The sequence below is a fragment of the Bacillus rossius genome, chromosome 8 (assembly GCF_032445375.1).
Source record: "Bacillus rossius redtenbacheri isolate Brsri chromosome 8, Brsri_v3, whole genome shotgun sequence".
NCBI classification, from domain to species: domain Eukaryota; kingdom Metazoa; phylum Arthropoda; class Insecta; order Phasmatodea; family Bacillidae; genus Bacillus; species Bacillus rossius.
The window spans coordinates 48,667,628-48,693,511 of NC_086336.1; the positions used below are offsets into that span (position 1 = coordinate 48,667,628).

Consider the following 25,884-nt stretch of genomic DNA (forward strand, 5'->3'; position numbering starts at 1 on the left):
TTCTGGCGCAGCATTCGTGTTGGCCCGTGCCGCCGTTAAACAGGCGTGGGCTCGATCCGAGAAGCAAGAGAAGTAGCTTACAGACATCCAACCGAGGGGCTGCATCTTCCGAGCAGAAGTGCGGTCGATACACGACCCTGGCGTCGCAGACAGTCTCCTGGATGGAAGGAGGGGGGGGGGGGTGGGGGTGGAGCCTTGTTTGTTCGGCGGCGAATTCCCGCGTTCCACCGTCTCCCCCCTTCCTCACAACACGTGCCCTCGGGATGGCGTCTATCAGGAGAACCTCACCTTCATTTCCGCCCTCCGCAAGCAGGAAATGGCACAGCGATTTTCAATTTCCGCATTAGGACAGTTTCGGATTTGAGAAAGTTTTTTTTTAAACGACAAATACTCTATCTAATTATCTGTCTCTCTCTGAAGCTTTAGAGAGAAAAAAAAACTATGTAAGTAATCATCAACTCGATATTTTTTTGCACAACACAACATTATCGTTAGTATTGTCGCGGGTTGAAATTTTGCAGGGTTGTTGAAATCAAATTTAGGGACTTTACTGACGGGACTCTGGGCTGGCTGCTCTGTTCACTCGTCAGCGCAAGTGGCGTGACCATGTAATTGGGGCACGGGGCCGGCGCGGCGCGCTGCGGGCTTGCAGAATTTTGTTTGTTTGTTTGGCCGCGCGCTGGCGCAGCCACGGGCCGCAGTTACTGGGGCGCGCTGTCGTAACAAGCCGCGCGGTGTGGCCTGCACATTGGGGTAGAGGGGGGGTAGTCTTCCCAGATGTTCTAGTTAGTTGTTTAGTAAATTTGACTTCAATAACGAGCTTTTGTTATGGTAGGCGCGGCAGGGCGCGCGAATTTAAGCGCAAGTGATTGGTGACTCGGGGCTCACTCAGGCGGAGGCTATGCGTCTCACCTGTGGTCACGAGTTGTTAGTTCGTTCGTGATGTAGGAATTCAAGCTTTCGGGCGGAAGCTATGGCCGACGCCAGAGGCCACGAGTCGTTTAATTTAAGTTAGGTCATAATGTAGTCGTCAAGCTTTCGGGCGGAGGCTATGGCCCTCGTCAGGGGTCACGCGTCATAGTTTTTAAAATGTAATGTTCGTTCGGGATTTCAAGGGCAGGAGAGGCCCCTACGTTATTTTTTTAAAGTAATCGATCAAGAAAGGCTTTTCGGAAAATGTGAGTATGGACTTATCTTTGTTTTAATTTTAAGTATTAATTATGATTTGAGGTATTCGGAAGGACTAGGGAAGTGTTTAGTGAAGTTCTCTCATTCTCTCTCTTGTAAGGTCGTTCAATCGTTAAGGAAGTAAAGAGATTATTGTTTTAAATTGTAATCCCGCTATTTAAATGTTCTTTAAAATGATGTTGAGTATTTGACTTTAAGAATAAAATAATTTTAATTAAGTATTATGTTATTTTGCAAAATCTCCTTAGTTCAGCTCTCACCAGACATCCTGTACGGGATGACGAACCTATGATCCTAGGTACAGTAAAGTATTTTATGAAGTTAAGACTAGTTGATGCCAAGCGAGTTGTTTCTATGTAAAGAGCTACGATTCTCTCCCCCCTCTGAAGGGGCACGTGACAGAAATGGTGGAGGCGCCGGGTAGGTTCTATTTCTGGAGAGAGAGGTAGATTTTTATGTTTATTATTAAGTTAGTTTCAGCTTCTGATAGCAGGTTATTAAGAGTTTACTTGAGGAGAGGATTACGGAATTTTAGTCTATAGTGGAGGAAGTCTTTGAGATTTTTTTTTTGACGTAACAGATGTTTATTTGAGGATACTTGTAAGGATAAAGTTTATAGTGATAAGTTGTTTTAAGTCGTTGAATTTATTGTAGATTTATATCGGGGATTATTACGTGAGGAGAATACGTTATAAGTTAAATGCTTATTAGAGATAATGCAAGTGGTTTAATTTAATTGAAGTTCATTTTAAGATTGTAGGTTAAGAGAGTTAAAATTTAAAATAAAGTTTTTTTCGTAAATAGGAATTATTTTCAAGTGAAGTTTGTTTTGTTGTCGTGCGCGTAGGAGACGAGACGTACGAATTAAATCAGTCGAGGGAAGGATAAACGTTAGAAAGGAATTAAAAAGAAAACGAGAGTTTATGTAAAAGAGAGTTATAGAATTTATAGTGATGTTTTGTTTTAATTAGAAAAATGTTGAGAGTTGTTTCAGAACGACACGTCAGTGGACGTGGCAGAATGAACACGTGACGGGGAGGTGCTGAAACCTAGCGGAGAACGGAGGAACCGCAAGCGAGGGTTGGCGCACCTGATGGAATTCGGTGACGTCACGGGCTCATACGGAGACGTGGACAGGCCGTGACCTTGTTTTGATCAGCTGTACGGTAACTTAGCGATAAGAAAATAGACTATTGGTTAAATAAATTTAAATTTAAGTGTGTTTTAGAAGAAGAGGAACTTTCAGTATGTAAGTAATTTATTTTAAGAAGTGTATGATGTATAGGCTAGAAGTGTTTCGTTGTAAGTTGTTTATGTTTTTGTTAGTTAAATTCTACCTCGGTTTTAAAAATATTTTTTTGGGATTTGTAAACATTATTAAGGAGGTACACTATAAAATCGATAAGCATTGAGAAAACTGGGAAGGCTAGATTTTGTGTGTAGAGGGAATTTACTCCAAAAGAACAGAGAGACAAAATTAATGTTTTCATTAGGGCGAGGGACCCTAAGGTGAGGCGTTGTGTCCCTGGGAAGAAAGGGAATTGTAGCGCAGACCATAGGAGATGGGCTGACTACGGAATTAAGGGTCAGGAGAATCCTGAGAGTTGTGAGTAGTTTGGGGCAGGAGTTCCCCATGGTAGTACCGAAGTGGCTATCCTGTATGGGATAGGGTACCATTTCAATGAAGTTTGTTGGTGGGGTTAGAGTCCCTTGTTGTGTAGTGGGCCTATAGCAGATAGGCACTACAGTGAATTTGGTTATTTTGTGAGGTAAATTCCCTGGAGGTTAAGTAAGATTGGATTCAGTTAGGAAGGAGGGAAATGAGAAACATTGCTGTAGAGAGTTAGTGTACTTGCCTAATGTGAAATTGAATTTTACTAAATTAATTTAGGAGAAAGTTTTGTTCGGTAAATAAATAATAATGGAAGATAGCTAGATAATTAATTAATTTTTTTTTGAGTAAGGTGTTTTAAGTAATGAAATAAAATAAGGTGAAGTAATTTGAATAATTGGGGAGGAGTTTCTTTAAGAGTTTAGATAATTGTTTTTGAATTTATTGAGATATTCAGCCAGTGAAGTTTGAGTGTGAGAGATACAGTGAGATTTTAAGGAAATCGGTTGTTTATTAATTAGGACAAATGAGATTTTTTGATTAAGAGTCAGTAAGCATAGTTAAAATTTACGACATGATATTTGTTGACAGTTTACAGTTATTAAGGAGAAAACAGAGTAATCTATTTATTTTTATTTTAATGGTTTGAAGATAAGATTATGAATTTTTTTTGGAAGTTTCTTTGGCATGTTGGAATAATTTTTTTTGATTTTTAGAATTTACAGAGAAAATTTAATTGATTTACATTAGTTTGGAAGTATGGAGGTTTAGTGTTCGATTAGCCCTAACTTGATGGTCGGATCCCAAAAGAATGCCGTAAAACCGATAGCCAATTGAGAGGAATGTGGTAGGCGCTTGTGTAGAGAGGGGTTGTGGGAAAACTCCTTGGGACTGATGGCAGATCAGGGGCCCTAAATAGTGTGTGATGCTGTAAAACCAGTGCAGGGAAAGCCTGGTATGCTTAAATTTTTGGGCACAGGTTAGGTAAACCTGGGGTCCCATGGGATTTAGTCATGTTAGCTGCTGTGAGACATTAAGATTTCCAGGCTCCATAGTAAATTCAATGTAAATTTTTGTTTTCTTAAAATAATAAATTTGTTTTTAATTTTTTTGAGATATTTGATTTGTAACAGTGAATACAGACCCCGAGGAATAAGAGTTGTCATGCTGTGAGAGGAGAAGGTGGTAGGCCTAAAAGGGTACAGGCACCACAGAGGTTATTTGTATTGCATAATTTAAATATAAGGAAACTTGAGAATTTGAAATTTTGTTGTTGGGTTGTACACCCATAAGAAGAGTATAGGCAGAATTTTTATTGTTATGAGATGTCTAATTTAATTGAAAAGAAGAAAGTTTAAAGATGCAAGGTAACATTATTATTGTAATAATTGAAAGAGATTAAGAGGTAGAGAGAAATAGGCAGTTTTTGTTTGTAAGTACTAAAGTTTACATATAGAAATTTAGTAACTAAGAATGAATAATAAGTTAAGTCTAGTGTAAAAGTTTTTTTTAAGTTTGTTAAGTTAAGAGTCATAAGTAAATTTTTTTTGAGAGAGAATGTCTTTGATAGGAAGTATTAGAAACTTATGGGAATTTTAGGGTAACATAAATAATGTAGGTAATGAATAATAAATAGATGGTAGGTCTTAAGTTAGGATTAACATTTGAAGCAGAATTTAATTAAGAAGAAGGAAAATAAATAGGCCTAATGAAAAGAACAAAAAAAGGATTTTATGGTAAAGCATTTTTTTTAAGTAATAAACAATGAATAATAATGTTGTTTCAGGGTAATGTGTACTAATAATACAATTGTTTTTTTTAGGACCAAAGAACAGGAATTATGTAATTTAAATTAACATGTATTTTTGAAACTGTTACAGATTCCTTAAGATTAGCTGAGCAGCAGTCCAGTTTACAAGATGACAAGAGTTCGAGAGACAAGATACAAGATCACTGAAACAAGAGCCAAGACTGAAGATTCAAGAGAAGAGAAAGCTGGCAGCCATGGACTTACAAGTGGAGATTAATAAGGTCATGTAAAGTTTTATTTTTTTTTATGGAAGACAGTAACTGGAGTTTTTTTTTGTTATAAACATTATTTACAGAACTTTTTAGGTTATAGTAATGTAATGGAACTAGTGAGTTGTGGTAGCTGTCAAAAAGAACTAATACCTTAAGTTTAATTTTTAAAGTTAATTTTCTTAATTTACAGAGGGATTAGTAGTTTTTTTAAAACCTTATTTAGGTTGGAATTTAAATACAATAGCTTATTATAAATGTGTACGAACAGTTCAAGTTCACAGTACTGATAGGTAGGTCAGATGATCTTATTGATTTTGATGATTTGTTGTTTTGAGTTGATTTTTAAGTGTTGTGAATTAGACAATGAAATAGTTCTGAAAACTTAAATTATTTCAAGCTAAGAAATAGTAAATTTAATTTTAACTCAAAGGACACCAGAATTTAATTTTTTTTTGAATTAGTAATGTTTGAAAATTTTATACTTTACAAGAAAGGTTATAAACAAACAGATCGGATGGAACAAGGATGCAGTAAATCACAATTTCATTTAGAATTATTGATTAGCTTTTGAGGTTATGAAGTAAAAGTAATTATAGTTTAAAAGTTTGAATAAAAAAAAAATGGTTTTTTTTAATTTGTTTGAAATAGAAAGTTTAAAAGTTAATTAGTCATGATCTAGGTGGGTGATGGGGTGGGAATTGGCCACTCTTTTTCCCTATAACCTCCCTAACATGGCCTTCTATTACATCTAACAGAAAAAAAATAAGAAAAAGAAGACTTATTAAGTATTAGTTAGAATGTTTTTTTATGAAGATACCTGATGAACTTTTTTTTTATTGTTGGGAAGAATAGTAGCAAGATTAATCAGATGTTTTACTCAGAAGAAGAAGAAGATAAAGCAGTTTTATGACTCGACAAGCCAGAGATTGGTGTTTCCCCTCTGCGCTTCTATTGACTACGTTGTTTACTCTCATGGGATAGCTGGTTCGGCACCATGGAGAGAGATTGGTGGGCATTGTGGTTGCCCCCAGAAGAAAAGAAGAGTAGAAGAGGTTATGGGTGGGTCATGTGAACTGACCTTCAACCCAGTTACTTCGTGGGGACTATTTGCTGTATAGAGAAGATCAAGACTCAAGAGTTAGGGAAAATCATTGGAGGTCATGTTTCCCTTCCTTAAGTTTTTCCTATCAAATTATTTGCCTGATTAGATTATGCTAAGGGTGGGATACTTTATGTTAGCAGTTGAATTAATTAATTTTATTTTTTTGTGTGTTTGCATCCTTGCCCATCGATTGCAGTTTAGTAGTTAGTTTTGTATTTGTCAGGCGTGATGGTAATGCCTGTTGATGATGTTTCAGAATTGTAATCTGTTCGTGATGAGGATGGCACAACTCCGAAGCAGATGTGGGGAGAAGTTGTGAGCTGCCCTGGAAGCCAGTCCAGTAGCTGTTGGAGTTGAGTGGTGTTTGCTGATGGCCAGCCCAGGGAGCTACTCTTCTCGACAACACTGACTTCGAGGAGTTGCACCAACCTTCACGAGATAGAGTTTAATTAATTTGAAACACTGATAATTTTGTAAGGACACTTAATTTTTTTTGAAGAACGAAAGAAGTATGGTAATAAACGGAAACCGAAAAAAAAAAAATAATAATAATTATCAAGAATTTGCACATTGTTTAACGAATACTGAGAAACTAAGAACAGTAATTTAATTTGTAAAGAGAGCTTCACTAACAGAACAATTTTTTTAGAATTGAGAACTCGAGCCTCTGAAGGTTCCTGTGAGAACAAACCAGATAAAAGTTTTACATTTAATTTTATGAATACTTGTTGTTTTAAAATAAATCTTATGCAGAATCTAGATGTATGTTCAGACAGCAAGGAACTAAGAAAATTATTATTTTTGTGAAATGAGGAATTTATAGTTATGGTTTAATGGAAAAAGACAATTTGTAATTTTGAGGTAGCTCGATGGGGCTCGAGCTCTGTGAGGGGAGGGTTATGTCGCGGGTTGAAATTTTGCAGGGTTGTTGAAATCAAATTTAGGGACTTTACTGACGGGACTCTGGGCTGGCTGCTCTGTTCACTCGTCAGCGCAAGTGGCGTGACCATGTAATTGGGGCACGGGGCCGGCGCGGCGCGCTGCGGGCTTGCAGAATTTTGTTTGTTTGTTTGGCCGCGCGCTGGCGCAGCCACGGGCCGCAGTTACTGGGGCGCGCTGTCGTAACAAGCCGCGCGGTGTGGCCTGCACATTGGGGTAGAGGGGGGGTAGTCTTCCCAGATGTTCTAGTTAGTTGTTTAGTAAATTTGACTTCAATAACGAGCTTTTGTTATGGTAGGCGCGGCAGGGCGCGCGAATTTAAGCGCAAGTGATTGGTGACTCGGGGCTCACTCAGGCGGAGGCTATGCGTCTCACCTGTGGTCACGAGTTGTTAGTTCGTTCGTGATGTAGGAATTCAAGCTTTCGGGCGGAAGCTATGGCCGACGCCAGAGGCCACGAGTCGTTTAATTTAAGTTAGGTCATAATGTAGTCGTCAAGCTTTCGGGCGGAGGCTATGGCCCTCGTCAGGGGTCACGCGTCATAGTTTTTAAAATGTAATGTTCGTTCGGGATTTCAAGGGCAGGAGAGGCCCCTACGTTATTTTTTTAAAGTAATCGATCAAGAAAGGCTTTTCGGAAAATGTGAGTATGGACTTATCTTTGTTTTAATTTTAAGTATTAATTATGATTTGAGGTATTCGGAAGGACTAGGGAAGTGTTTAGTGAAGTTCTCTCATTCTCTCTCTTGTAAGGTCGTTCAATCGTTAAGGAAGTAAAGAGATTATTGTTTTAAATTGTAATCCCGCTATTTAAATGTTCTTTAAAATGATGTTGAGTATTTGACTTTAAGAATAAAATAATTTTAATTAAGTATTATGTTATTTTGCAAAATCTCCTTAGTTCAGCTCTCACCAGACATCCTGTACGGGATGACGAACCTATGATCCTAGGTACAGTAAAGTATTTTATGAAGTTAAGACTAGTTGATGCCAAGCGAGTTGTTTCTATGTAAAGAGCTACGATTCTCTCCCCCCTCTGAAGGGGCACGTGACAGTATAAACTAATTTTTCTACTTCCAAGTGTATTCTCGTCACGCGAAATGTTCCTCAATGAGATGATTAGACAAAAAAAAAGTTCGATGGTAATTTATTATTCCTCTCATCATAACAATGTCAATGTTATAGCTTTGCGTCATTTATATAAAAATAAAAAAGTGGTATTTGTTAATATCCATGATTTAACTCAATTTCAATCAAGCATGCTATGAGAAACATGTTTACATTATAATAAAGACTACAAATTTAAATAAAGGTCTTAGCACTTAACTTGCCCACCTGTGACGTGAAGGGATGCGCAGACATATACCTGCGTGTCACTTTCATCACTGCTCGCTAAACAGAGTTTTAAATTGGCTATAGAACGACTATTTAAGATTGAGGTATTCGTGAATATTAAACTGCTGTACATAGGTAGGTACGTGGAGAAAAACTTGTCACTTTTTTGGACATGCACCATTGCATTTTTGCACTGTTTGCCATGGAAAAAAAACTCAAGAATGCACAATGAGAAATAAAAATGAAAACATACTGATACACAGATTGATCAGTCTGTTTGAGCCTGATGACGAAAAGACGCCAGATCACGAAACCTCGCAACTGTTCTGTCACAGGAAACCTACCCTGCTCGACTGCACCGTTATATTTTTAACGATAAAATTTCTTCCACTGTATTCTTGAGCTGTCCGATAATTTTAACTTAGAAAGTGTTCGTCTGTACCGCTGCCATTGTGTCATTTGTGTCCATCTCAATGTGAAATACGCCCAACCATGTTTTAAGGAAAACTGTTTGAATGCTTGCTGTAAAATTATTGGCTTACTGCATGCACATGGGCCTTGATCGCCTATCGGGCCGCCCATTCTGCCCCTCTTCCCCCTGCGCCGGGGTAATCCTCCAGACCTGCGCCCTCGCGGTCACACACGTGTTATCCGCCCGGGGTGGAATCACAGAACAAGGAGGGAAATAAATAAGTGCGACTCTTACAGTGGAAACTGAAACCATGTTTCACGCGACATGTGTCGCTATCTGTTGGGCGGGCTCATAACTACTAGCACATAAAAAAATCTGTATAGAGGTTCCAATAAAAAGTTTTTTTTTTTAGTTTTTATTTTAAATGGGAGGACCCCCCCCCCCCCCCTCCAGGGGGTCCACCCGGCCAAAAAATGTGCTCTTTATTGGAAAAAGGGCGAATACAAGTACAAAAACATGGAGGGGAAAATTTGAAAAAAACAAAAGGAAAATATATTTACAATACATTACTTAACGTAGCACTGGGCCCCTCCCAACAATAGAGTCCTTGGGGGCTGGTGGTGATGTGTGGTGATGTTAATACGTTTTTTTTGTTGTATTAAGTTATCTCCTTGGCGGCGTAAAACTAATTTAATCGATGCGAAAATGCTGTTTCGTAATAAACCGTCATGTAATAAATAAAGGAGTAGGAAGTGCAAAAACTCATTGTATTACACACCACAAAATTAGTGGCTACCTAAGTAGAGTGAACTTTCACTGGCTTGTTTGCCGGATAATAGCTTATACATTACTTCTCCTAGTAAATTGATGTAGTTATGTCAGCAATATATTATGAAAACTACTATCCAGCGGACGGGCCCATAACTACTTCAAAAAACTAGGTCTCAGTCTCGGTAATTAGAGTTTCTCCCCCATGGGCGAAATGTACTCCTAAACCTCAGGTAGGGCCATGCAGGGCACAGAATGTTTTCGTTTATTCCTGGAATCGATTCGATGCGTTCTGATGCACACGAGGGTTAAGGGGGCCGTCAATGATCAGGGAGGGAGGGAGGGGGGATAATACCGGTTCAGGGCGAGGCGAGGTAGAAAGCGGACGGCCGCCGGCGGCGCGCTGTGCGGACCAAAGCGACGTGTCTCGAAAACCGAGCTCCGTGGCAGAAGGCCGCGATTGGCGGGGGAAATACACGGCCGTGTATTGTACGTGAATACGTGAACGTATCAGGTAATATTTTCAATACAAAATATAAAATACGCTATTTTATGCATGTTATAATCATGTTTGAACACTGAGAAGTCGCGTATACGCCGACATGATATATTTTTGATTAAATTATCTCTAATTTTAACACCATATATATTCACTGTAACTATTTCACACTAATGTTTTATACACGCAAGCAATATATATTTTGACGAGAGCTGACGATTGAAACTCAAAGGAACGTCGTAGCTTCTCCGAGTCAAAAGTTATACTAAATGTAAATCTTGAAACGCAGCAAAATTACCTAAAAATTGCGGCGCTTCTCCCTCCACGGCACGCGATGCGTCACAGTCCTCACTCAGCGTAACGAATTCTTTGATCCTTTAGCTATTCAGTGGTGTAATTAAATTTTAGATGGAGATGGTAGAAACGATTATAGAGGCCCGGCCTAGCCACTTCCCCCTCCCCTCCATGCCACCGCGCCCTTCTTCCTCGTCGCTGTTATCTATCTTCTGGCGGCCTTTGAATTCCGCGTGGAGTGGCGTGAATAAGCGCCGTTATTCTGGATGTTTCGGGCGCAGGATCGGCCCGGAATGACGCGACACGTCACAACCACTCCAGTCAATTCCAGAAAAACGGCCAACTGGTATAAGAGCAGCAACGCTGGCCTCTGCGGGAGCTTTGAAAGGAGTTCAGTGAAGTGCGAGTTCAGCGAAGAGGACGCCCCTTTGCGAGCGGCGCGATACTTTGTGTGTGTGTGTGTGTGTGTGTGTGTGTGTGGACAGTAGCGATGTAAGGGTGCGAACCACTGTTTAGCCTAGCTCCAGCGAGGAGTGCGAACTGTGGACACTTGACAGACACTTTAAGTGCTCTGTGAACATGCATTAATGGTGGTATTTAATATAAGTAATGCAAATATATATGAGTACATGAAACTGGGTAAAACATTAATTGGGCTGTCCTTAAAACCCCGTTTTATCCACTCCCAACAGTATTTACAACACAACCAAACATGGCTACCACCGCAGCCGAGTAGGTACTCGGCTTCCTATTGGTCGCGCAGAACAGCAGCGTTGCCGAGCTAATCCGCACGCGCCCGTCTCCCGTCCGCGTGCTATTACAGAAACTTTGTTCCGTGTGGTTGTAGAACGTGCCTCACAGGTGCCTGCGCTGCGTGGTAGACGAGCGGGCGCGCGTGAAGGAGACCCGGAGAGACACAATGGCGGCTTCAGGATGACTTTTCGGGAGGGGCTGTCGCACAAAGAAAGGTCGTAGTTGCAAAAAATGAAAATGAAAGTGGTCAGATATTGGCCTTGGGAATATTATTTACAAATTACAGGTTTCAAATACAGAACCTTAGTAGCTCCATGCAAACTTTTGATGAGATAAAAGTTTTAACATGTGAAATTAAATATTTAAGATATGCACTAATCAATAAAATTGGTCTCGGGAGGGGCTATCGCCCGCACCGCCCCCCATCTGGAGCCGCGCTTGGAGGGGCAGCGACCCCCATGCTCGCGCGACCTTGGGGGGGGGGGGTGGGATGTGTGTGTGTGTGTGTGGGGGGGGGGGGAGACCTCTCTTTTGTCGCCGCGGGGACGGGTCTCGCTGATTGCCGCCGGTGACTGTGCAGTCTGCTCTACCATCCCCCCCACCACCCTCCTTATACGCGGCTCATAACAACTTGCGCTTTTACCTCGGTAGCCGGCTCTCTCGGTCCTGCGAGAGATCAGGAGGGGGGGAGGCAGCGTTAAGGTCGGCGAACCTGACGGACACCTGCCGGCACAGATGTGGGTGGCAACATTTTTTATGGGAAAATACAACCACATATATTCCCCCCCCCCCCCCGGAAATTTTCTATACATCTATTACCAGCATAGATTTACGTAATTCAACGTAGGTCAATACACGTTAATACAATAATTTATTTTTCTGCACATTGGTAGTGACTTTTTAAACAACTATTTTATTTTAGTTTGTTCGTATCATCAGTTGGTGGAGGATAGCTTGGGTTCTACACGACTCTCTAGTGTTAAATGAGCCATTAGGCGGCGGAGAAAGACACAGTGTTACGTTGTACATAAAAAAGTGTAATAAAATTATCTGAGTATTTGTTAAAGTATAACTCGTTGGAACATTTTCCGGTCTTAAAAAAAACTTATCATGTAAATTACTGGAAAAAATAACATCTTTCTGATTGCTGTTAATGAGCTGAAACATTCATCTACACCGTTAAAGGAAGAATTCGTCGTAAATTACCGAGAAAAAAAAACCACTAGTTAAAAATCATCCAAAGGTCTTTTAATACTTACGACATCTTTTAAAAAAACTGTTAAGTCCATGGCAAGTATACTTGTATTGATCTCACTTGCAGTTTTACCTTTTTTACAACGCAACACAGAACTCGAAAGTCCGAATCCGCAGCGATGTTTATAGTCTCTGTCGTTTAACCTATCTCATTTAAGAACGTTATCAACAGGCGAACTTTGTCTACCTTTTTAAGTCAAAACTTGTAAATCGGGGTGATTATTAAAATAGATTGTAGTCACTCGCGTGAAATAATAAGTTATTTCGTTGCGGCGCTGTTAGCAATTAAGTAGTTGCAATAAAACATAGGCGGTTTGGGAGATATAAATTTAATGCCTCATGCCAAAAATTGGGATAAATATTTCAAAATTAGAATTATTACAAATATTTGGAAACTCTTAAGATGGCGGGGCCTAATCCTCCAAGGGCACCGTCCGCCCGGGCACACACACGGTGCGCAGAGCTTCAGGAAAAACAACGCGATTTCAAAACTACTCAACACATCCCAGTGGAGTCTGCTTACGAAAAGCACTTAATAGTACTTCAGATTTCGGAGAAAGTTTTTTAACTGTATTTTCAGAAGAGTTAAATTGGCTACAAGGAGTGTTTTCAGAGTAATTTTTTATAATTAAAACAACCGGTACAGATTCTTGAAAGCACTTAAGGGATTTGCATTTTATCTTCACCTTCATTTCTCGGCCATAGAATGTTACAGTCACCGCTCAAATTTCGCAGTTGTCCTGTGGACGACGAGAAGACTGCGCGCCAGTTCAGAGGCGACACCGCGCTAGAAGCACCAGCGAGCGTCGCGCTTATCATCCCGCCTCACTAACACACACACAATCAGACTATCCGGGCCCCTTAAAAGTGCACGACTTTTACGTTTCTATAACAGCGAGGTCGCTAGTATGAGACCACACAGTAAAATAAAATAATAAAACATTAAAAAAAGTAATTATCATTGCGTTTTTCTATAAGGTATCACGATAAATCATTTGGGACGATAGCAAAGAGGCGGGGAGAGAGAGAGAGAGAAAGAGAGAGAGAGAGAAATAAATAAAGAGTGGAAATGGCCGGAACGGTATTCGAATTCTGGTCCTTCCAAAAAACTCGTCAGATGTTTTCACATCAGCGTTAATTCACTCGTAAAAAAAAACTATAAAATTCCGTGTAAATGGTCACATATTAGTTTTAAATCAGCTCAATATGCTGCTTTGTGAATAATTTATAGTAGTATGTAAATGGGGATTCTGAAACAGGCTTCAGGCTGTGGAGCGGGGAGCCGGTGTCCGCCATCTAGGATTGTGACGTCACGGCGGCCATTTTTGACATAATCAATCAGAATTCTATTAAGTTAATTTTTTGATGAATTTTGGAATTTTTCCCGATTTTCTAACATAAAAATTACGGATTTCCAAGATGGCGTCTAAATTTCAAGATGGCGACTAAATTTCAAGATGGCGACCATAACTATAATTGCAACATTAATAGGATCCAATATGGTGGTTGTAACATAAAGTGTAAGAATGACATGGTACTCAACCAAGATGGCGGGTGTAACGAAATATGCAACATTTATATGTATAATCCAAGATGGCGACCATAACGATAACTGCAACAGTGGTTTTTAAGATTTTTATTATTTATTCGATTAAATAATATTTTTAATGATTTTTAAAATTTTTCCCGATTTTCTAACATAAAAATTGCGGATTTTCAAGATGGCGGGCGTAACGGAAACTGCAACGGTGACGTCATAATCCATGATGACGTCAGAGGCTTATCTGAGGCTGTAGACATGGATGCTTAAGCCTACATATGGACATTTCTAACTGCTGGAATTTTTGAGGACTAAAACGGGAAATTTTCCCTCGAAAACTGGAAATTTTGAGTCATTTTTGAGGAATTTTGAGGAATTTTGAGTCAAAAATGGCCGCCGTTTCGTAACAATCCAAGATGGCGGACACCGGCTCCCCGCTCCACAGCCTGAAGCCGGTTTCAGAATCCCCATTTACATACTACTATTTATAAATTCTTTGATAGTAAAGAGTACCCACAACCAATTTAACGGTATATTTAACAACCCCAATACCCTGCACAAACACCTATTCATTTCTACGACTTGTGAGGTTGGGCCATCGTTTATTTGACTGACTGCAAGACCTCCACGACCCAGTGGCTTATTCCTTGGGTTGGTCAAGCTCTGAGCTACTTATTTCTGATCGCGCGTTACACCGCACACGAAGATATTTTCTGTAAAGAACATTAGTTTCCAAACCCAATCCTACATTAGCTTCTGGATCAGCTACTACTGCCTCTAGACAATGGTAAATAATTAAGGACCTGTCACACGGTCGATCTAGTATGGTTGTCGAGTATTGTACCGCAAAGTGATAGGGTATACTGTAATAACAAAACAGTTTCCAAGGCTTATATGTACGGACACTATTACTTTGCGGATTCATTTCACTCCGAGCTAACCACAACTTGCCTATGTATATCAAGCTTTCTGTTTTTATCTTAGCTCTCAAGTGTTCGGCGTTTGATATGACTAATTACGTGAATGCGACGTAACTCCCACGGAACGGAAATGTGTAACCACGGTGCTAAATATTTGATGAATTTTAACAAGATTGACAGTTTTGAAATAAGAATCCGGGGTTTAGAATTTTTTAAAAGTTTTTTTTTTCCACTTATATTGGATCATTTTCATTGTATATAATTTAACCTTTCGTTCTGCAAATCGAATGATCCAAAAGCCGACTTAGCTGCTCCGGCAACGAATTCTAGCGACGGCTGCGAAAACTACGAGTGATTCGCGTCCAGAAACTTAGTTCAAAACACAATTTTCGTATAGTTATCAAGCTCAGGGGCGCAACAACTAAATTTCCAAAAGAGGGGGCAATATACCTTTTTATAAAGAATCATCGATCCCCCTTATTGAAGCGGGGGGGTCCTCCCCCGGGAAAATTTGTATTTCAAGGTGGAAAATGGTGCTAATCAAGCAGTTTTATTATCTAAAAAATTGATTACACAGCACTTTCTTTGCCCCCGTTTGCCCCCACTTCAAGGTTTCAGAGGGGGGGGGGGGGGGGGCAAAATAATATTGCCCCCCCCCCTGTTGTTGCGCCCCTGATTCAAACTGGACATTATTTTAATGAGTTCTATGTCAATTCTAGCGTTATCTGTAGCGTCAATGTTAAACACTCCTTGGGTACATGTCCGGGGTGCACATATATTACGTGAGTGGCCACCCGCTGGTTAGACGTCCGAGTGAAGACAAGCGTGGTCACGAGGCGAGCCCCGGCAGGAGGTAAGGGCCTATCGCGCTGGACGTCTCGTGCCGTGACTGGTCGTGCTCCAGTTGGCCCCCCACCCCCCTAGCGCGCGCCAATCAGATCTCCCGCCGGCGAACGAGGGGTCACTTTCTCTCCGGCAGCGACGCCCAGCCATGCCGTTGCCGCGGACTTGCCTCTCCGCGTCTTGGCTCCATCTACCCCACAACAGTTAGGCTTTTGTGGCATTTTTTTTTTAAATCTAATTTTTGTTTCAGAGAGATTCATGAGATTTTTTTTTCGTAAAAAAAGGCAACACGTGTGTCTTTTGTTTGAATACCAGACATAAGCTACAAAAGAGTCACTTTTGAAAAAAAAAAAGACCAAGAATTAAATCCTTATTAAATATTATTACTTGATTAACTTTGTCGTTATCACTCATTAGAACATTTCCACGCAAAAAAAAAAATTATAAAAACACCAGCGATATAGCTTCTACAACTTTTTTTTTTTTCAAATTAAAATTCTATTAAAAAATTTGGAATGAGCTCTCGAGGGCGGCGCTAGTATCCCGGAAATTATATTAATTATTCTTTAATTTATTAAGTCTCACATTTCGCCGAGACGAGATCACCAGCGACGCAAAGTCGGAACAAAGCTATAGTCAAGAGTATTGCGAAACGAATAAATGAGATAGAAGATACGATGATTTTTTTAAAACCAAAATTTTTAGCGACAAGATAGTTTACAAAAACAACCCACCCTCAAACCAATGCGGACAGCAAAGTCCAAGTGCCCAACCCCCGCATGGTAGACTCTTTTCTACTCTGTCCAACTCTTCTTCCAGAACCATCCTTCTGTTTCCTGCAGCCAACCTGCCTGATATTAATGCATGAAATTTTGCATCCCGCATGTAAGTGCCCAGGGTTTTCCCTGTGTCTATGCAGGTTTTACCTGGGCCCAACTTATCTAGTTTTAGTCTAGAATAGTCAGTGAGAGGAGTCAGTAATGGCGCCAATCGCGGCCATGGCTATATCTACTATTTCGAAAATTCAAAACAAAATCTGAACTTGCTATTCTTTTGGGAAAGGGGGAAGGGGGAAGGGGAAAGGGGAAAGGGGGAAGGTGAGGAAATTCTTTGCACAATTTCCGAGACAAAAAAAAAATTTTAATCGAGAAACTTTTAAGTATTCATCTTGGATGATAAAATGTGCCATGCTAACTTGGTGGGATATTTTATAAGATCGCTCATTTACGGGCTGCTGGCTAAGCTGTGATCTCAAAAAAGCACAATCTATACAGATTAACCACGGCTTTCGCAGCCTTTTGTCACGGCAGCCTTTGTCATATAGCAGCCTTGGAGTTCGGTTGAAGCCACGTCATGGTTATTAATCACTCGCCCTCTTTCTTTGCAAGCGCTCGTCTCTAATGATTTCGTTGTTGACGACACGCAAATGATCCACGTAAAAAATAATAGTTAAAAAAACTAAAAAACACGCTTTTATAGAAAATCCAACTAAAAAAATGAAAATAAGTTTTAATAAATTTGAAATAAAATTAGTGTAAAATAAAAAAAAAGTATGTTATTTAAAAATAAGCGTGGGGTGCATTGTGTCAATAGTTATAATTATTTTATTGACAGATATGAGTAGAAGGATTATCATTTTGATAATATCTTAAAAAGCACCCTACACTTTTTTTTAAATAACATACCTACATTTTTTTATTTTACACTATTTTTAATTAAAATTTATTATTATTATTTAGTTGGATTTTCTATAAATGCGTGTTTTTTAGTTTTTTTAACTATTATTTATTTTCTACTTTTTAGTTTGGTTTATTTATAAAAGCGTATTTCATTAAAAAAAATTAAATGTCATTTTGTTCTAATCTACTATTAATTCCGTGATAACTATAAGTTACTGTAATTATTTTCCAAATTATTAATATGTACAGCTGTATTGATAGTCAAACAAACATACAGGTGAAGCTATATAAAGCGTGTAAAAAAAAAAAAAAAACCTATTCCACGGACGGTTTGGGACTGCTTGGGACTAAGCCAATCCCGAAGGATCGGAATTGGTATAGTCCATCCACGGTAACCTCCTACTTTTTTAAACGAACCTTTGAAAAAACACACCAGGATGCAGCATGTTTGGTTCGTTTGCAAAAATACTTTCCATCATATGCATATTAAACATGCATTAACACTAAATTACCGTATAATGATGTTAAATAAAATTTTACAAAAAAAGTAACTATCTATGTACAATATTATTAATATTAATGATCTCGCATGTGTGTAAATGAAACAGTGAGAGAAGTGGTGTGTTGGCAATGATTAGAACGAAATAGTTCCATAGCCAAAATATATATTTTTTGACTTTCCGCGTGTATTTAAGAATTTGTGTGGGTATTTGTTAAGTTTGAACATTTTTTTAAATCTCTGGTGAAATAAAAACGTTATGTTAACGGTAAAAAAATATTACGTGCCGAAACCGTGGTCGCGCATTAATAATGTTAATAGTCACTTGTTTGTTTTCTCTTTCAGCCGTTTGCAGTCTGCACAGATTACGCCATATTGCAGTGTGTTTTAATATATTACTGACCGTGAAATAACATACAGTTTGTGTTTAAGGATTTTGTGTTAATATTGTGTATTTTAACTTTGTTATATTATTTATTATCTACTATTGTAATGATGGAATTTGTTATCGTTTTGATATTTTGTGTGGTTCTTGTGATTGCAGTAATGGTAATTGGTTCCGGAATGGGGAAAGCTACTTCTTCGCAGCGTCAGATGGACATCATTAACGTCGCTCAGAACTTATATGTTTTAATTAGGAAAGGCGACTTGAAGAAATGTGACGTTACGCAGACGACCGCGTTTCTTCTCAACATCGCAAAGTCAACTGTTCTCAAGTAAGTAGGCTTTTTTCGTTTTCATGCACGTAAAAAAAATATCGACTGTGTCCTAAGTATTGTCGGCCTGTGTTTTAACTCACGAGGTTTTTTGTGTTTTATTTCCAATTTATATTTTTTGGTGTGAGACAACACCGCCATGTGGCGTCTCTGTTGAAAAGTTAACCTAAAATCATATTAGGCCTACTCAGGTCCTAACAATAACAATATAGGCACTTTCAAGTATTTTTATGGGTGTGATACACGTTTGTTTATAACGATGTTTATAAACTTTATGATAGGTTTAACTATAACATAAGGGAGTGATTTTATAATTTGCATTTAATTAGTTTTTCATCTGTTTGGGAGATCACAAAATAAATAAAAAAACACTTCATTAATTTCGTGGACAAAGTCTGTCATGTTTCCATTTAGTGACCACAAAGCAAATATTTGTGACAAAATGCCATATTTGGAACACTGCCTAACTGCGTATTGTGAACGGGTCCCCGGAAAAGTGTTATGACAAATGTTTTTTTTTTTTTTGGTTAGGTACTACAAGAAAGACATTGAAGAAGTTTCAACACCAGGAAAAAAGAGGAAAAAAAGGCCACAGGAAGGAAAGTCACTTGACACAGTCGACGATTTCACAGTAAATGCAATCAGGAATGCAATTTACAGGATGTACGCTGAAGGTAAAAATTTGATACTGAAGAGTAGTTTCAATATCACTGGGGTAGGCCCTACTTAATTGTATTCATTTCATATATCCATATGCAGATTGACCGGTTCAGTTTTTTTCCCGATATCATCTGTCCTTTAAAAATACTTAACATTTTTGGGTGGTTTGTTAGGTTTCTTTATTGATATGGTATTGATATATAGAATATTGTGCAACATATGAAATAGGTACACGTCCTTTTAAGGTTAGGTTAAAGATAGAAAGAAAATTGTTACATTCTAAAACTACAAGTAATGTTTATATCGTTATACACAGTATACATATTAAATAACCTCAACTTTTATGATGTAACAGAAGGTTAAATAATGACTATTTCCAGTATCAATAATATCCAGTTGTGCGCTTTAGCAGTAATTGGTTACAAATTAGTGAGTTGTGGTCTAAGCAAGCATGGTTATTAAAAAAAAAATTGGGATACTTAATTGGCTAAATTGTACTGTGTGGCAGGGTCCAGTACAATATATATTCTATTGCAAAATAGTGTCATGCCCCGCCTAACCCTTTAGAAAATATAGGGGTATTGTTATTTTATAAACAATAGGCCTACTTCATTGTAATGAAGTATCATATGAAAACACAACTTAGCCAGACAAACTGTGTGTTAGTGTATGAAGTAACAGAAGGTTATAAAACAGTAAAAGTTTAGTATCGCGTATCCGATTCGATACATTGATCCTGATCGCATGATCCTGCAAATATTGATCCTGTGATTGATGATGCTTGCTTTTCTAATTTATTACGTTTAAAAATCCTGTACAAAACCAAAACTAAAAACCTGTGATGTAGTAATGAGTTATGATTTAAAGTTGAATAATAATGAAAATATATATGTTTTATTAAACTTATGATAATTATTCTTGCTATACCACAATATTTGATTATGTTCAGGATCTTTGATCTGAATAAATGAAAAAAAGTATGCACCACACGATCAATAGGATGTACAGGTTCATGCATAAAGATCTAGGGATCACATGGGATACACGATACAAAACATTTACCTATAACACAGTGTAGAGCTTGTAACTTATTGATTGCTAAATTGAATGCTGAAATAATAATGTTTTACACAACTTCAATACAAACGCGCAATATAATCGTCATATCATTGCAGACAAAAATACTGCAATGTAGAATTCCTCTAAGCAAACTACAAAATTTAAATTAATTTAAAAGTATTTTTGAAATGTAAGTTTATTAAAACTATTTAATAAATGTAAATTGTGCACTTAAATTATCTTCTACGGGGTTGTGGTTTCGCTTAGTTTTGTGTACCTCTGTTATTTCATGTATTGTTAATGTATGCAATTTATTTACAGGTTTGAATGTTACAGTCGACACCATTTTGAAAGAAATCAGGGAAAGACAAATAGATTATTATGGTGGAAGATCAAGTCTTCATAAATTGTTAAAGAAGATGGGATTTTCATGGACAACTGTTGATGGACGAAAAGCTTTGATAGAGAATGAAAACATAGTATTGAAGCGAATAGATTTCTTGAGAAAGTATAAAGAAGAAAAAGAAAGAGGTGCCAATTTCATATTTGTTGATGAAACATGGATTTTCCAGAGAGGCAAGGCATTAATTTATTTGAAAATTTGTTCTGTGGTCCAATACAAAGTATTTCATTTCCATTTCATATATTTTTCAGGAACTGTATCAAAGTCATGGCAGGACAAGAGTCTACAATCTGCGAAGAGACGTACTGTTGGAGATGGTAAAAGGTTTATTGTTGTTAATGCTGGAGGGCGCACTGGCTTTGTGCCAGGAGCAGGATTACTTTTTGTTTCAGGTCAGAAGACTGCAGACTACCATGGCGAGATGAATGGGGAAACTTTCTTGATGTGGTTTGAAGACATGTTGGTGCATCTGGAGGAACCCAGTGTCATTATAATGGACAATGCTTCATATCACAGCACCCAGGTATGTGCAATGGTAAAGCAGTGTCTTTTTATTGCTCAAATTGTAATGTGAAAAATTTACATGTGTATAAGTACGAATATTCGAGACTAATACATTTTGCCAGCAATAATTGTTATCTTAATAGTATGCCTACACTACATTTTTATAAACTATAATGTTTGAGCTGAAATTGATTACCCACACACACACAGATATATATATATATATATATATATATAATGTAATTGAATTACATCATAGTGTAAACTAATTTAGTAGAGGGTTTGAAATACCAAATAAAATTTTTTTATTGCAAATAGCATTTGAAAATGACATAATTACTTGTTTGGTAAAAGGACCCACTTTATGAATGCTCTGTTGCCCTACTTAATAAATTAAAATAATATTTTCAAAAAAATTTCTAGTCACTAAACTAACATGCTTTGTTAAATTTAGAAATTCATTACGACAATATGCCAAAACACATGTTTGCTTTGCATAAGTACAGTAGAACCCTGTTATAATTTGTTTTTAAGGGGCTACAAGAAAAAAAAAACATAAGCAGGAAATTCAATTTAGTACTTTTTAGTGTGGATTTATTGCCAATGGACTCAACAAGCTGCATAAAGATATATTTGATGCTCCAATTTGCTTGTAGCAAGCCAAAAACAATTTTTCTTTAACATCATGGTGCTTCTAGCTTCTATCTGCTTTGTCTTTACTTACACATTGTCTCATTGCTGTAAAATTGTCTCATTTCTGTATAATTGTCATAATTCACGACAGTGTTTACAGTGGAAATGCTTAAGTCCAGTTCTTTTGCCACTTGAACATGTGATTTAAGTGAATACATTTGAAAACACACAGAATGGCTAAAAATTTATGAATTTATTTGTTTTCCAAGGGTGTCAACAGGCAGTTAACTGCTAACATACACATATACATAGACAGTATAGACAAAGGCTTTTAATTTTTTTCGTCTTCTAAAATTTTATGAAGTGAACATTACAAGCACGAAACGCATAATTTGTGAAACATTATATCCAGGAATTAAATACATTGTCCTTATAGGGAAAATATTGGACTTGAAAAATAATACATTATAGGCAGGAAAACTTTATAAGCAGTAAAATTGTAACAGGGTTCTACTGTCATGAATTCTTATCAGCTACTTGAGTATTTAGTTAAATGTTGGCATAACGTAAGTTGAGAAAACACCTACAACGAACTGGACCAAGGATGCACTGATCGCGTGGCTGGAGAAGAATGAGATAAAACATGAAAATAATTTGTTGAAAGTGGAGCTGCTGAGAATAGCTAAACAAAACAAGCCCCGAATACGGTATATTATTTCGTTTTTTTTACAGCATTTCTTTAAAAGTGAGATAGTTGCAAAAAATTACGTATACGCCTTGTTCTAACACACTTTTCAGATATGAGGTAGACGAGTTGGCTTGTAACTATGGCCACAAAATTCTACGACTCCCACCCTATCACTGCCACTATAATGCAATCGAACTAGTTTGGGCTCAATGTAAACACCATTACAATAGTAACGTGGGGCGGGCCAAGAGATTTGACAATGATGCAGTTGCAGCCATCTGGAAAGAGGCTCTTCTTGATGCTTCCACACCAGAGAGGTATTTTCATGTTGCATGACCAATGGGGTATTCCTTTTGAAGTAGAAATTGTTTTATTTTCCTGTAGAACATTCCTCAAGCTTCAGCAAAACCCTTACCATACATTTTTACATAATACGTAAGTATTGTTGCCTAGCAGCCTGGTCCTACCATTCCTTTTGATAACTTTGTGTGCTAGTGTGTGTATAGTGTGATTATCATTTTGTGTATATTCATATACCAGTAATACAGTTTTAAAACAATTGGTAAAAATAAGTGGTTTGAATTTGTGTAGTTGTCGTTTTGAAAATGTGTTGCATGTATGTGTTTGTGTTCGTGTTTGTGTTTGTAATTTTATTCCCATGTGATTCATACATATCTGTGTAGTTTCTAGATCTAACAGTGGTGACTTATTTGCAAGGTTTTTTTTTGTAATTGCAGTCCATTTGCAATTGTTTCATTTCCATAAATAGTTTTGTATTTATTAGTAATTGTGATATTACTTTCTGTTATGCTTAATCTTGTGTCAATGACTTTAAAGTTATGGTGGGTTCAGTGCTGTAGGCAGATTTCAATATTCAGATAAAATTTCAACGTAGAGAATTTTGAATATTTTCATCTAGCGAACTTGAATAGGTATTTACACATGTAGTTCTTGCACATTAGTATTTTCAAAAGTTATGTTATTATAGTGAAATACATATACAGTAAATCATCAAAACTATTCAAAAAATTAAATTTTCGCTATATCTCACTGTTTTTGTCTGGGACAAATTTTAACCAAAAACAAACACAAAAGTTATGAAATAAATATTTTATCATATGCATTCTAAGCCTTTATTGATAACATAGAAAATATTTACAGCTTTATTATATCTTGAATAAACCACTCAATTTTTTTTTTCAGATAACATAAAACAAAACATGTTACTTCAAGTATTAAATAATAGCTTTGATAGTTGAGGAAAACACATTAAATGAGTTTTGTTGTGTTTAAAAATAGTTTCTTGTGGAGTGAGTTCAAAATTGTATGTAATAAAGAGCATGCCATGCATTGTTTACTATGCCGTTTTGACAGAAACAAACATATTTTGTTATAGAGTGGTTTTTGCTATAAACAGGTCATTTATATAGAGGTTTGACTGTATACATTATTTTTTTTAGATGGGCGAGGTGTGTGGATCACGTGGAGAAGCTAATTCAAGCAGACTGGGAGAGAGAAGTCCACATAGACAGCGGCACCATTCCTCCACTCATCATCCACCTCGGCGAGGATAGTTCAAGTGAAGACAGTGACAGCGAAGAATTTGAGGTTACGACACAGCAAGTAGATGGAGACAGTGAAGTACTGGCAGTTCCTCTTGATGATTTACCCGGGTGTTCTTATTGAGGTCTGTATGTAATAAACACCTGGGCAACTGTAAGTATTGGGGTTTGAAACATTTTTTTTTCTTTTATGCATTCCCATTAAGTATGTTGATTACTGGAACTTTATGTATTAACTTTATATTACACATATTATAAAATTAATAATAAATTTCATTTCTGGATTCGTATAGGTGTATGTGAAACATTTTATTTTGTTGTGTCTCTTCATTTTTCAGTGAACTTACTTGGAAAACAAAAAGCCAGTCCCCATCCAGGGCCACAAATAAATAATGCATATAAGTGGTATAGAAATTACTGTCAATTCTTTACCACAATTTTACTGTTCATAAAATTATGATTTTGTCTAATAAGTATACTCAGGAAAATGTATATAACCATATTTTTATTTGTGGCCTTAACCGGCAAAATGGTAGGGGTTTATTAAATAAAAGAAGAAAATTCATTTTTAAATGTTTTCATCTGAATTTGTTAATTTTATTAAACCTTCAATCCTTAGTCTTTTCCAGATTGCTTAGATGGACAGCCATATGTATAATTTACAATACTTTTTTTTCAGATGCAGAAAACTGTGTTGAACTGTACTAAAGGATGATATTTATTGCTTACATAAATGTTGTAAATTTATATGTTCTCCTAAAAATTTACTTTAAATTATATGTTATTTCTTTAGCTAACAAACTTATTTTTTAATATTTTTACCATTGGGTATCATAAATGTTATGAACATATACATGTATACTTAGATCATATTCAAATTACTTATATATATATATAACGGGGTACCGCTGTTATTTCCACTATACCTTGCTGCCATCTACCTCTGCTCGTGTCAGTTAATTACTAGTACGAGTACCGCTAGCCAGCAACAAATAGCGCGGCAGTCGGCAGCGGCAAGCGTTGTCTATTGAGAAAAGTGTGTTTTCTGACTGATGTGATGTAATTTTTGGCTTTTGTTTGTATGATAACTGCAGATGAATGAAACCGTCAAACTATACAGGTGAGTGGGCATAGAAATGAGTGTAGTATGCACTACAAATACGTGTGTGTACTAACTTGTACGTTTCTCATCGTTCCTTAGAAATGAATTTATTTTGTAGCAAGGCGTAGTCTGACAAAACAGGGTACTGCGTGGTCGGTTAAAACAGGGTAGTACCCTGTTTTATCCGACTATACCCTGTTTTATCAAACCGTTTCTTAACTATAGCTTTAAGTACAATGATCATTTGATATTGTTACCCATAAGTTCCAAACCATTATTTATTTGGTTTCGGGCACAAATTAATGTACAGTATTTTATTTAGACAGTGAATCATCATGCCTTATGTTCGCCAAACCAACAGACAGTCTTGGTTTCAAGATGCTATGAAAAATGCAGTTGCTGAGGTTTTGGCTCCCAGAATGGGACCTCAAGGCTTCTAAAATGTTTGGCGTCCCACAATCAACTTCTTAAAGCGAGAGTGAAAAAAGCCAGAATTGGTTTATCGCTTGAGGATGCTACTAAGAAAGGCAAGCACTTTAAAATTATTGCATTCTGAGAAGTGTAAAAAATAAATATGCATCAGTTTTTAATATATTTATTGGGAAAAAAACTAAATAAAATCTCTATTATTTTGCTGAATCTTGACTTTTTAAAATAAGAAGCATCATAATGTGTGAATTATTATGTTTTAGGCTTGGGCTGGATGTTCCAACCTGCTGAAACCACTGAATGGCCTTTAGAGGAAGCAAAGTTTGGCCATTTCAAGCATCCACCAACAATTGGTACAACCTACCATGGCTGAATCTGAACCTATGGTCAGCACATCTGAACCTGCATCTAGCCAACGTGAATCTCATGGGCCATTTTCGCAGTGTCTTTTGGATTCCGAAGCATCCACAT

At 37.4% G+C, this 25,884-nt stretch overlaps 1 protein-coding gene and 2 long non-coding RNA genes across 7 annotated transcripts in view; 2 read left to right on the forward strand and 1 right to left on the reverse strand.

The window, feature by feature from the left end:
- Nucleotides 1-25,884, reverse strand: part of LOC134534884 (SH3 and multiple ankyrin repeat domains protein 1) — a 476,867-nt gene that overhangs the window by 356,419 nt on the left and 94,564 nt on the right. The window lies entirely within an intron of this gene.
- LOC134534882 (uncharacterized) lies at nt 1,641-6,974 on the forward strand. The gene is made up of 2 exons (XR_010075549.1): nt 1,641-2,437; nt 4,681-6,974. It is a non-coding gene; the product is annotated as an uncharacterized LOC134534882 (long non-coding RNA).
- Nucleotides 18,300-24,589, forward strand: LOC134534883 (uncharacterized). 2 transcript variants are annotated; one of them, XR_010075551.1, is made up of 4 exons: nt 18,300-18,373; nt 18,905-19,047; nt 20,414-21,018; nt 23,781-24,589. It is a non-coding gene; the product is annotated as an uncharacterized LOC134534883 (long non-coding RNA). The 2 variants fall into 2 exon arrangements; XR_010075550.1 differs by lacking the exon at nt 18,300-18,373 and having other exon boundaries at nt 18,444-19,047.